A 14,761-nucleotide genomic window follows, 5' to 3' on the forward strand; every position below is an offset into this window, starting at 1 on the left:
AAAATTTAAGATGATAAATATTTTGCTTTTGACCATAAGCCAATTGTAACAGGGAGAATTTATGACAACCTTTTGGCCTGATGCGTACAAATGATTCTTTGTTCTCATAACTAATGGTTTAGCTATTAATTGAAGACATTTAATAAATGATTTTGCTAAACCATTTTGGATATAAACATAAACAACATGCTATTCAACTGTGATCTCAGTTGTTATACAATAATCATAAAGCCTGAGATGTAAATTCACCAGCATTATCAAGACAAACTGTCTTTATCTTATAATCCATAAATTATGTTCTTCATCTCATTATTTGAGTAAATAATCTCGCAAACACCAAATTGCGAGTTCATAATGAACATACATGTGACCACTTTATAGATGCATCTACTAAAATCATATATTATCTGAATGGTCCACATGATGGGTGAATGGGCCCATATATTTCACCCTCTATACGTTTAAAAAACGTAGAATGTTCAATCTCAACTTTAGCTGGTAAATATTTAATAATAAATTTTTCTTGAGAACAAGCAATACAAGAAAATTCACTTAATTGAAGAATCTTCTGGTTCTTCAGTGGATGACAATTGAATTTTCAATAATTTTTCGCATCATACTTGATCCGGATTGTCCAACCGGTCATGTCAAATAATAAAATGAGCAAATTACACTGGCACCCCAAAATAGAGACCTTAAAGCACTGGCACCCCACTTTATGTTTAAAAAACACAGACACCCCAATTCAATAAACACACTAGTCCATTCTGTTAGTGAAACTGTTAACTCACTGTTAAAATTTTTTAATTCCACTAATGCCCTTACTAAAATCTGAAAAAAAAAAAAGAAAAAAAAAACTCAACTCGTATGATAGCACTCAGAAACCGCGAATACTGGGTCAGGCTATTAGGTGCTCAGACCCATCAGACCCATCAGGCACGTCAGGCTCGTCAAGATCAGGATAACACTCGTGCACTTGCTTTTCTGCTATGACCGCTATATGACCCCTGCTTTCTTCATTTTCTCAATTTTCACTCAAGCATGGAAGAAGGATGGATTAACCGTAGGATTGTAATGATGGATTTCATCACAATTACAAACATGAGATTCATAAAACATTCTCTTCTTTCTGTGGTTGCAACTTTGATCTTCACCTCCAGCCCACGGGAGCCCCAAAATTCAGAGAAATGGAGTAGATGACTACTGATGAGACCTTTGAAGGCTTAACAAGAAGAAGAAAGAAAGAAGAAAGAAAGAAGAAGAAAGAATGGTTGAATGGAGGGAGAAATGAGAAGTGAAATGGCCTCTCTTTCTTTCTGTCCCCCTCTTCCTTGCAGCAAACCAGAAACGTAAAGTCAGAAAAAGAAAAGAAAGAAGAAGAAGAAAGAAAGAAGGAAGAAAGAAGAAAGAAAGAATGGTTGAATGGAGGGAGAAATGAGAAGTGAAACCGTTGAAATCCCAATCGTGCAAAGGGTTAGGTTTTTTTTTTTTTTTTTTTTTGAGTAAATGAAAATAGATTTCTTGGAGAATAAGTCAAGGGTATAATAGTCTTTGTATAAATATGACTAATCAAGTAATAACAATTCTAACAGAATAGGACCTATGTGTTTTTTAAACATAAAGTGGGGTGTCAGTGCTTTACGGCCTCCATTTTGGGGTGCCAGTGCAATTTGCTCTAATAAAATTATTGGAATCAATGTTCATTTGATTTATCCAAGCATGTGTTTCAACCATGCGATATTCGTGTAGTACAAATTGGGAGAAATATCTTATACTTTTGTATAGATATTTATTTATACCATTATTTGTAGTCTCAATCTGATAATCATTTTGGCAAATAGCTTTGAAACTGAATAAGTTTCTTTGGGACTTACTACAAAATAATGAATTATTCATAGCCAATTTTATCTCCCAGATAATAATAGATTAGCTCTTCCGGAGCTTCCAATCAATATTGTACTACCGATTTTATATGAATATTGGCTTCCGCATCATCAAATAAGAGAAATATGTATATTTTTCTCTCAGTATAATATGCGTCACAGCATATAAGAGAATATTCACATTCTTCATCAAAATGAAACAAAATATATTAAAAGATATATAAAAAGTCAATAAAAAAAGTTATAGAGGAAAAAGATTAAATTTAAGATAAACTAACATATGAGATGAGATTTGAAGAGAAAAGAACTACAAACTAATATAATATTATTTTTATTTTTATTTGAATTCTACTAACATAATCAAATCTTCAACTATTATCTTCAAAGAAGTTTGCAGTATCTAGATGTGTAGTATCTGTGAGGCCATCAAAATCATTCCTTTTATAGACAAAAATTGCTCAAGTATCATGATTTTGAAAAATCCAATTTATCTCCACATTATTTTTATTTCTTTAATTAAGGCTTGACAAAGCTTAATTAAATATTGTGGAATACAACAGATACATGTCTAATAGCTTTCATACCACATCGGTAACAAATATTATCTTCACTTCTTGAATTGTTATATTGAGAATCCTTATTGTTCTCTTATTTATTTCCATAATAATGACGGTAATTATTCCGTCTTTTGTCTCATCCTCTTCCACAGTCATGACCATAATTTTAATTTTGCCTTCTTTCAGGCATATCATGAATTGCTGCATTCACTTCAGGGAACTTTCAAGCATATCATGAATTGCTGCATTCACTTCAGGGAATGGAACAGAACTAATAAGATGAGCTTCATGACATTTCATTAATAGTCTATTATTTTACTCAGCCACAAATAGGCATGATATCATTCAGAGTATTTCGTAAAACTCCTTTTACAATATTGTTATTGTAACAACAAATCTGAAACTTGAAAATTTGCTGACATATTTTCATGAATAATATTTTCTTCTTATAATTTCAATAGAGAATTAATTTAAAAAACTACAGAACTGTATTTATTTACAGTTTCAAATCTTACAGTTTCAAATCTTGTAACTTCATGTGCATCTGCAGAACTGTATTCATTTACAGTTTCAAATCTTGCAACTTCATGTGCATCTGCAGAATTGTATTCATTTACAGTTTCGAATCTTACAACTTCAAGTGCATCTGCAGAATTGTATTCATTTACAGTTTCAAATCTTGCAACTTCATGTGCATCTATAGAACTGTATTTATTTACAGTTTCAAATATTGCAACTTCAGGTGCATTTAATAATATTTGTAGTGCAAAGCTAGCAACCACTATATACAATAAATAAAATCAATTGTTAATGGCAAATCACAATTATTAAGGAAATCTAATATCTTATTATTTGTTTGATTTTTAGATTCAATAAAACACATACCTTGTTATCATGATGCACTTACATTTCAAGATGGACAAGGTAAACTCCATTGTTTACAAAAACGTGCGAGGAGGTCGATCATTCTTTTCACTTTGGAATAGAAAACATAATGATACATAGTTTGCTGTCTTTCTTCTCAAAACGCAATACTTCGAGCAGAATCGTGCTGATAACGTGTTATGAAATAAAGAAGATATTGAATACAAAGAAGAAAGACAAGATGAGTTCAATCAGAACTAATTCATTCAGTTGAGCGCATTACATATTTATAGTAGAAGGAACATCTAATCTGATATGGAAATATCAGAGTCTATAAAGAAATACAATATATGATTCTCACACATAATAAGATAATCTTGATATGGAAAGATAGATTGCCACCCAAGATAAAAGGTGCCTAGAATGGAAATATTGACTGCCAACATAGTGTATTGAGATCACTGTAATCTTCAATTAAGATTGGAATGTGAATCACCAAGATTGTATGCTGAGGTGGTTTAGATCTTCAATTGGAAGTATTGTCTATTAGGAGGTGATGGATATCCACAATCAATATTATTTATAACAATCCATAATATGTGATCTTTTTCTAATTTTACGTTATTTTTATCTTATGTAATATTATAAGGATAATTACTGTTGCCCCCTCATGTTAATATCTTATGTACTACTTTATCCCATATACTTTTTGAAATTTCTAATCCAACCTTAGATTTTACTTGTAATTACTGTTACCCCCTACTATTAATATCTGTTAGTTAAGTGATGATGTGGAAATTTTTATTTATTTAAAAATTTCAAAATAACCCTGACATTTTATTCTACTTATTTACACTTTGTATTAAATTACATTATTACCTTAGTAATTAGGAAAAAATTATCCCTAATTTGGTAGCTCCTTATTTTTTTAAACTTTTTTATATTTACATTTCAATTTGGTGTTATTTTTTAGATTTTGTTATTTACTTTCCAATTTAGTTATCAAATTTTGGAAGTTCCCATTCTCATTAGATTTTCATTTATTTACTATCTAATTTGGGATTATCGATTTTAAGGAGTTCTTTTTCTTAGTGAGAAAGAAAATAATTTAGGTAGTTTTTTTGGAATTCAAAATGATAAGAATACAAGTGCAAAATTGGTACTTTGTATGATTTTTTCTAAATAAGTATAGTATTATAATACAGGGCAACAATAATTATCCCTATATTATTTAATTTTTGTCTTTGGGCGAGAGATTGCTTCTTGGCCGTGTGATCTTTGCATGCTAGCACTAAGTCCAATGAGAAATGCGTGTAAGGACATTAAGGGCCTGTTTGGTTACATGAATCCAGAGATTTCAAATCTCTAGAATCATGAATATGAGAATTATACCTGTTTGGTTGTAAAAATCTCTAAATTCATGAAATCTAGAGATTCACCTTTTTACACTAAAAACGTGAATCTGTAGATTTATGGGTAATGGGTGAAATCCAAAGATTTCAAAAAAGCTATACATTTGAACATTCACAAAAATCACGTCGATCAAATAGTTTTTTAGTATGAATCCTCAGATTTCATTCCACAACCAAACATCTAATTTTATAAATTATAACTCCATATATTTGAAATCTATAAATTTGAAATTTCTAGATATTTGAACTCTCCAGACGCATGTAACCAAACAGGCCCTAAAATAATGACACTTTTTGTTTCATGAGGGATAGGATGGTAATTTTATCTGTCAATGTCTAGGTGCATGACTACACAACGAATACATTCTCCTATATTTTTTTTAACAAGAGAAAAATTTCTCGAACGCAACTCATATATCTGGGTCATTATTATTTTCTACATTTATTAAGGGTTCATAGTATCCATTGGTATCATAACGAGGCTTTAACTGCAATTAAATGAAATAGGGTGAACAATAAACAATATGCTGTTTAGACCTAATTATAAGATTCTTGATCTTCGAGCTTTCATGTTAAAGTAAATCCTAATTCCATGGGAAGGGAAAAATATAAAAAGAGCAACTTTATAAAACGTTATTTGTCCAAAATATCTTATTATGTAAATAGGTTGGGCCACAGAGGTCAAAGGAAAACTAGATAAATTTAGCACATCCCTAAAATGTTTTAACTTTGACCCGTGAAACATGTGGCCAAAATGAATGGATTGCATCCACAACCTATAAGGCATGGGTAGATGTTTCTAAATAGCAATTATAGCTCCAATAAATTCTACCAAAGTCAACCATTTCATAAGTTTGACATGCCCCTTAAATGCATGAATTTGACCTCATAAATTTCGGTCAAATGAATTGATTGCATGGATACCCTGCTTGGTATTACTTGAAAATTTTGAAAAGATTTATGGCTCCGAGGAACTCCTCTCGAGTCAGAAGTTTCAACTCTTACAAATACAATATTTGTGTGGCATATTTAGTTAAGGGTGAACTTTCCTATGTTGTTTCCTTTCAACCAATGGTCAATTCATAAATACAATATCTAGTGGCAATCGTCCTCCATGGCATGCTTACAGAGGTCGCACCAATCACCGAGGCAGATCTTGCCATGGATGGTCTAATGCTACACGTCCCTCAAAAAATGCTCAGCCAAATTCCTGTCAATTTGGTGGTTACACACAGTAGCATTTTCAAGAGTCATGTCAAATTTGTGACTGGCCAAGACATAAAGCTTGTGATTGCTATTAGTGTTTCTATCATGCTTATCAAGATACCACTAGTGCTCCTCCTTCCATGAATATTATTGCATTTTCTAGTGCCTCTATTACATATGAAGATTGGTATGCTGACTCTAGAGCAACAAATCACGTAACCAATGCAATTGAGAATCTCCATGATGAGCTCATTTATGTGTGAAATCTTAGGGCATAAAGCATGCATTTACACACTTAGAGTGGAGCTACCTTGGATGTTATGTTGTCTTTGCAGATTTTAGGACTTTTCAAGATTTAAGCAAATATTTGGAGTTTTGGGTATGAATCATGCAATTTTACACGTCAAGAGGTCCATTCTAATTCTCAAATGCGAAAATGAGCCTGATGGGCTAGAGATGTGATTATGGGCCAACTCCGAAATATTTAAGAGATAAAGAAGGCAAATTTGATCTACGGCTGAGATTATAAATTATCAATCAAATTTACAGAGATTTTATTGAGAGAGTCCACATGGAGAAAAGAGTCCTTGCATACTTCAATATCTTATTTCCTATTTGTGATTTGATTTAAGAAAGAAAAAGAGGAAAAATAATTATATTCACATAAGGAAGAAGGAAAAATCCTGATTTTGAATGTCTCTCTTCAATTTCCATCAAACCCTTCATCGAATGGTCATCCGGTGTTCGATCGAGCTGATTTTTGGAGGAGAGCTTCACGACTTCTTGATCCTCAAATCCAACGATGGAATTGTGCATTTGATCTCTCTAAGCCAGTCCGATTAGTACACCAAAACCCTAATTGGTTAAGTCAGATATGAACTCTGAGTTTGATTCAAATTATGTCAAAATTCATATTCAATGTAAACTCTATAAAAAGAGAGCATACTCCATCAAGGGAGAAGGTGTTTTAGAGCTTATGAATAACACATTTTCTTTTCTCTTCAGTTTATTTAGGCTTTCTCTAGTTTTCTTTGCTTGCTTTTGTGAGATTCTAATTTCTAGATTGAATGTTTAGGTTTAATTTTTCTATGTAATGTAATACAAGTTCAAGTTCAAGTTCAATTCAAGTTTCAAGTTTCAAGTTTCAAGATTCATTTTTCTTTGGGTCTAGCAATTGCAGATCTAGATCATTCTAGATCTAGATCTAGTTGTTAGGGTTGGGAGATCTAGATCTAGATCATTCTCTGGTTCAAATTCTTTTTTTATTGTTTGAAGTTCAAAGATGCAAGTAAGTAATATTCTCCAATAATCTTCTCTCCCCTCTCCATTCCCACTTCTATTTACCCATCAATATTCTTAATTTAGGATTTACTTTCAGCATTTATTTATTGTTCTCCTTTCCCATGGGTCCTTGATCAGAGATGCCTATAGTCGTGCCTCTTTTTGGTTAAGGTTTCCCTTTCCTTTTATTACTATGTTATTTACTTTCTGCAATTTACTTTCAGCATTTATTTATTTTTCTCCTTTCCCCTGGGTCCTTGATCAAAGATGCCTACAGTCGTGCTTCTCTTTGGTTAAGGTTTCCCTTTCCTTTTATTGTTTTGATTATTTATTTTCTGCAATTTCTTTTTCTCTAATATCCGTTCCCCTGATCAGTGGATTGTAAGCTACGGTAATGGGTCCACTGTCAAAGTCATTATAATTATACTCCCCTTCCCTAGATCAAGAGCTGACACTCGGATCACTTTCATTTTATTTTTATTTATTTATTATTCGTATCATTTCTGCTTTTTTAATTATGCGTTGGTTATGTTTGCTTTATTTTTCGTCTCAATTCGATAGCATTAGATGCATGGATTAGGACCATTTGTTAGTTTAATTAAGTAATTAACAAATTTGAATCATTGCACTCTCGCATTATCATTAAGAAGTTAATTATAAAGTGGCATATCTCATTGAGATCGATCCGTTAGCTACATGATACCATGCGCTTGCGGTTACTTTTAATTTCACAACCACTCTACATTGCTCAACCTTATTCTAGATCTAATCAAGTTCAGTTGGTTATAATACATGATTGCCGATTGATCGCACTGTGATATTTCTATTCAACCAGCTTTATCTTGTGTACAAACATCACCCAAAATAGGCTCTATTGAAATTTTGCTCGAAATGGGGCGAAATTTAGCTTGAATTTGGGCAAAATTTCAACGAAATAAGCCTTTTATAGTGAATTTCAGTCGAAGATATTGCATTTTGCATATCACCCCTAGATTTGTTTCAGAACTTACTGAAATGACAAGATCTCGGTGAAATTGTGAAATTTAGTACTATGAAGAAAAAGAGAACACAAATTAATCTATAGAGTTTATTGGGATTTATTAATTATTAATATAATTATATGCGCAAAGGAAAAATTGAAAACTAACCTTTAGGATGGTTACAAAATATAGAGTTATATATTTTGAAAACCACCACATCACTTTGTTTGATTAAATTATTCGTACGTGAGATTTCCTGAAAGTTGGCTCCCTCTCCCTCTTTTCAAGAAACGCAGGAAGGAGAAATTATTCAAGGATCTTCTTCTCCTTGTTTTGGATCTCAATCTTATACCATCCATCCACACGGCATTTGGGTTGTGGAATTCATTCATTTTCCTCGTGATTGTGGAATCAAATCGGTGAAGAGTTCGTGGAGGAATGAGGACGTTCTTTGGTCCAAATTAACTTCTTCTGCGGTAATTCTATTTTGGAAGAGTGAATCCAAGTAAGGATCTTTCCCCTTCTATTATCGAATAAAGATATATAGAGTTTTAACCTCCAGAGTTAAAATAGGAAATATAATATTATAAATTGCGCACATAGGATGTTTTTGAAAAAGCATCAGCGGGCTCCTAAATTCTACATGGGTTGCACAGTTTCAGCTCTTAGAATTTACTAGTAAAATACAAGTACATGGATGGTTAGGAGTTATCGATGGAAGGTTTTCGGGTGCAAGAAATGTGTAACCAGAGTTGACTGAAATCATTAATTAAATGACAATCATACTAGCCAAAACTTAGAAGTAGTGAAAAGCATAAGCCATACATGGCTAACTATGTTTAAACACAACAAGAAAACATAAAAGTTCATATGAGCCTACACTAAAATGTCCACGGTCTACCAGTTTAAACAAGCTGTCCATGATCTATATTAGTTTGAATTAAACAGACATAAGAATCTTCATGTTCAAGCAAATATACCTAAGTCCTTCGAGGACACCCATCTAACGTTGTTTCATCTTCCACGAAATCTTCCAGGTTTACCAATAGACCCATCAATGCCTGTAAATTGGAATAAGTAGGATCAAATTTACTTGAGGAAATCACGTTTAGATGAAGAAGAACAAGAAAGAAGCTGAGTACTCAAACATGTTTGTTACAATATTATTGTCTATATCTTGCATTTTTTTGGCAAAAATGTTGAGAAGAAAATCTAGACTTAGAAAAAAAAATGCAAGATATATACAATGATATTATAACGATCTATCATATATTATCCATGTTTTGGATCCAGACCTCAATTTCTTCGTCTAGCATATCACGATCAGCTGAACTGTTTGCTAAGGAGACCCTTTCATCAGCTTGAGCTGGTGGTGGTGGTGGTGCTAGAGTAGTGTCCCGGTTTTGGATTGGGAGGCAGTATACATTGGGGTTGTTGATGGTGAGAGGGTGGTAGAAGATATCAGCGTCAAGAGTAGCTTCATGGTTGTCACTGATGGTTTTGGTGGCGGTGGTAATAGGGTGGTTGCAGTGGTTACTAGCTGTAGCAACAGCTTGGTGGTTGTTAACTGTGGCCACGGTTGTGGTGGTGATAGGTTGATAACTAGAAGCAACTCTGTTATTGTTCTTGACGCTGGTGGTGGCAATGGCGATGTTAGGGTTTTCCAATGGTATTCTCATGAATGGATCCACATGTGAAGCATAACTTGGGTTATAGTCTGATAAGATTGATGGAACCCTACAGAAATGGAAGAAATTAATCAGAAAAAGTAATTTGTCACTGAGAAATGAATCCCAAGGTTATTTAGAAGCATTCCAAGATATAATACAATACTAGCCGATATGTATCCACATTAGATACAACCGATACGATACATATCGATAACTCTCTCTATTGGATTGCATTAAAATAAATTAACCAGTACGAAACAATACTCAATACTAGATGATGTATCTCTTCAAATCAGTTGACCGATATGATATTTGATACTAATACTTCAAACCTTTGAAATTGACTATTTCAAAAGTTGATATTATAGAAGTAGAGTACAACAAACCTTGGAGGATTAACTGTTAATTCTGGTGCATTCTGATTCTGTCCATAAGAACTGGAGGATGCATTTGGAAACCAATTGCTTTCTTGATGAATGAAGTTAGACATGGGGGATACTGTTGGCAACTGTATCCCTTCTTGCCAGTTTTGGTTGTTCTGCATAGGATCATATTAATGAATCACAATCATCAAATTAATGGAGTTAATAAACTAGCTAGCCAGGAACTTCACCTGAAAGAAAAAAAGAAAGAAAGAAGGAAAATAAACTAGCCATGCAGGAACTTTACTACAAGAAAAAAAATACTAGCTAGGAAACATGTAGCAGAAGTTTACAGTTTACCATGAAGGAGGATGTATCATAGGCCATTTGTTGCTCTTGATTTGGAATATAATGGTTGTTGCCGATGATTAATGGTTGTTGATTAATTGGAAGCATAGGAGGTGGTGCCAGCATTGGATTAATTGGCGAATTTGAGTTGGTTAACATAGGGATGGTGTTAACCCAGGTACGATTTTGGTCTATTAATTCCATTCCCATTGCCTGCTCATGCTGATTACCTTGTATAATCTCATTCCAGATAGGTGCTTTGCCAAGCCTAAGCAACGATTAAAGCAAATTGAACTGAATTATGATGGATACATAGATAAATATCAACGGTGTGTTTGGCATAATAAGAAAAATAAACAAGAAATCGTTTATCATATTAACCTCTGGGATGACTGAGCATTTGGAGTAAAGAAGCCAAACGAAGTCTGTCTCAGACCATGTTGGTTAGTCTCCCTTGGATGTAATAGTGGCTGTGGCTGTCATAAATAATTTTAATTAAATCAATTAGTTAATATTCAAGTAATAAACATAGAGAGATATTTAATAATCAAGTTGGATAGTTATGTAAATTTACCTGAGTGATCATTGTTTGATTGTACAAGAATGGGTTTGTGCTCCACTTGTTCATCATCTGTATCTGAAAATAAGAAAAATATGACGAGAGATGGATCAAATAATGTCTCTAGTTAAAATGCTTTTTTGACAATAGTAAATCCTCATCATAATATCTATTTACCCAAAAAAAATTCTTTTGGTTAGATGTATAGATCATACTTTCATGTCATTGACTATTTTCAAAGTGGCTTCTAAATATTGCTCTCTTCGCAAAGCTTCACTTAGAGAAAGGATCTCGAGCCCGGGCCGGATATTGCTATAATAAGAACATAAAATAAAGATTGCAATATTATTATCTCCTTAAAAAGTGTCACATTGTTACGAGGAAAAAGAATTCTGATCAATTGTATCACCTAGAGTAATTCTCTCATGAGTCTATTTATATTTTTTCTCTCTATTCCTACATAACAAGACAATGTTGTCTTGCTTGTTTTGAGGAGAAGAGAGAGACAAGCACTAGATTAAACTCTATAAGAGAAGAAGAGAGATGTGACATATAAGATCTTATCAATAAGAACGGCAAGTTATCGAACGTAAACCTTACCTAGCTTCTGCTTCCTCGACTTCTATCATTGTTTTCAAATGGTTTAATAGTACTTGAAGATGCTATAAATTTAAAAAAAAATAAAAATGAGAAGTTAGTAACTAAGAGCTTATTAAGCATTCAACATATTATCCTACATATCAGTCAAAAAGATTGACTATAACCAATAAATGAAAATAGAAACAGCCAAAAAGTAGATCTTTTTCAATAAAGGAAAATAACATTATCTAGTTGCATGCGCCATGCATTTTATGTGTTGCATGACTCTTTGGGATTGTGGCAATAACTTTATTCCTATATTTAGGCTTGAAAAGCATGGATACATTACTAGGTGAATCGAGATTCTCTACCCATGAGGGTAGAAAATTGTATTTCTCTTACATTTTTTTACCATATATTTAAGAGGAGTCCACTTCTGGTTCATTTTGACAATGCTCAGAGGTGTGCCTCCTCTTATATGAGTGGTTGATGAGTATGAGGGAAGCATAATCTTTATGTGTTTTTTTTTAGGTAGAAACAATCTGACAAAGCCCATTTATGCCTGAGCTGTATACGGTGAGGATGGAATGAGTGGTCACGGTCGAAATCTTGACCACTTGTTTCGTATGTTGTTTTTTTAGGTTTAACTTTTTCAACCATACCTATCTAAAAAAAAAATGTAAAATGAGCCTAATTCGATCGTGACCATACACAACTTAGTGCGTTGACAACCCCCTGCCAACCCTTTTGTTTTAGGGGGTTGGCAAGGTCTAATACCGTAATAGATTATGAAGGTCAGAATTGACAAAGGAAAGAAATAAGTAAAGTACTTACATTGATTCTATTCTAGTTGAATTTCACATCATGAGACCGCGAATGCCCATTATGCACCATATCACATCACATTACATTAATTCCAAAAAAAAATAATAAAAAAAAAAAAAAAAAAAAAAAAAGAAAAGAGAAAGAAAGAAAGAAAAAATTGAAGAAAAATAGAATCTAACGTGAGAGAGAGACCTGCTCTTCAAAAACGCAACTCTATCTTGTTCACTTATGATGTGTTCAACCTCCTTTATTTTTTCCTGCAAATATTGAAATTTCAAGTTTCACAATAAGATATGATTTTTTTTTGTTAAATTTCAAAAGAAAATCTCATCAAAATAGAAAAAGGACAACTAAAGAAGCAAGCCAAACTAACTTACCTCTGGATTATCTATTTTACTGCATGATCAGAAGAGTAAATTTCATCAGCAAAATTTCCAATCCAAGCAAAACCCAAAAGCCATTAAAAGATGAAAAAAAAAAAAAAAAAAAAAAAAAAAAAAAAAAAAAAAGAAAAAAAAAGAAAAGAAGAAAGAAAGAAAGAAAGAAAAAAGAAAAAGAGAAAGAAAGAAAGAAAGAGAAGAAGACAAAATGGGTGTATAAGAGATCATACTAATTCCTTTTGTTAATAGGTACATCTATGTACCGAAGCAGCACTTCCTCAAACCTATAAATTTAAACAAAAGATCTATCATAGATGCAGATCATATATGGTCAAAAATCAAGAGAAGAAAGAAATTAGAATTGGCAAAAATAAGAAAAGAGTATAAAGAACCTATTGTGACTGAAAAGATGAACAGAGCGACCAGTAGGAGAGAAAGCTATAAAAGCAATATCAACATCACATAGGATCGAAACTTCATCGACTTTCTTAGCTAAACCACTTCTACGCTTGCAGAATGACACTTGACACTTAGTAGCATCCTCTATCTTCCGCAGATAAATTTTAGATCTACCCTTTCTCATTCTTTCAGATCTGTCTTTTCTCATTCTTTTGTAAACAAAGTATCCACACAAGATAACAAAAAGAAGTCAAATTCAAGAACCTTAAGAAAAGAAGGTGATGGCTCTAACTTCCTTCTCAATCAACAAGAAAGAGAAAGACGAAGGGTTTTGGCATTTTCTCTTCGGACAACAATTTATAGGGAAAAAAAAAATTGTTCAAAAACCATATGTGCCAAGAAAACCTTGTGGGCGTGAAGGTTGACTTCCTTTTCTAATTTCACATTACTTTTTATGTATCTTGTTTCTTATATTAAATTCTATTATCTAATTTTTTTCTTTAGGGAAGAAATTACTTCTTGGTTGGGTGATCATTGCATGCATAGCTCTGGGTGGAATTTTATCAGGTGTTAGAAATGGACCACTCATTTTCCTCTAGATGAATGACACATGTCCATTAGTGACATCCAGCGGTTGAGGTAAGATTTAGAAGATAGTTAATTTTTTTATTTTAATTTAATCTTAACCTTTGGATGTGACTGATGGATATGTGTCCTCCATCCAAAGAGAAATGGACTTGATAAAATTCCAGCACTGGGTCCAATGAGAAATGCATGTAAGGACATTAAATAAGGACACTTCATTTCATGAAGGATAGGATGGTAATTTCATGTGTCAATGTCTAGGTGCATGAACTACACAGCGAATCCGTTCTTCTATATTTTTTTGACAATAGAAAAATTTCTCGAAACGCAACTCATAAATCTCGGTCATTATTATTTTCCAAATTTATTAAAGGTCTAATATCCATTAGTACCATAATGGAGCTTTTATTACAATTAAATGGAAGAGGGTGAGCAATAAAAGGTATGGGGCTTAGATCTAATTTAAGATTCGTGATCTTCGAGCTCTCAACGTAAAAATAATCTAGGGGCATGTTAAAAAAAAGAAAAAAAAAAAAAAAAAAAGAGAAAAAAGAGAGGAATTTTCATTCATAAACTTTAGACTTTTTCTTTTCCAAAAAGTCTCTTCTATAAGGAGATTGGGCCATAGAAGTCAAAGGAAAATGGGTAAGCGAACATAAGATACATATATATAGACTCCAATAGGGTAAACGAGTCGACACATCAAGTCGGTTAGTATCGTGCTGCTGGAGCTACGCCCTCACACCCCTTCCATAGACTGAGATCAATGTTGGGTTCTCCTTTCGCTTCCACCACAAATCTCCAAAATTGGGTCATTTGAGTCGTCCGATAAAATATGTTGGTGCGGGTCCATCTTAAAAATTGGGTACAA

Source organism: Hakea prostrata, chromosome 7, assembly GCF_041222555.1.
Source record: "Hakea prostrata isolate BN-2017 chromosome 7, UWA_Hpros_2, whole genome shotgun sequence".
NCBI classification, from domain to species: Eukaryota; Viridiplantae; Streptophyta; class Magnoliopsida; order Proteales; family Proteaceae; genus Hakea; species Hakea prostrata.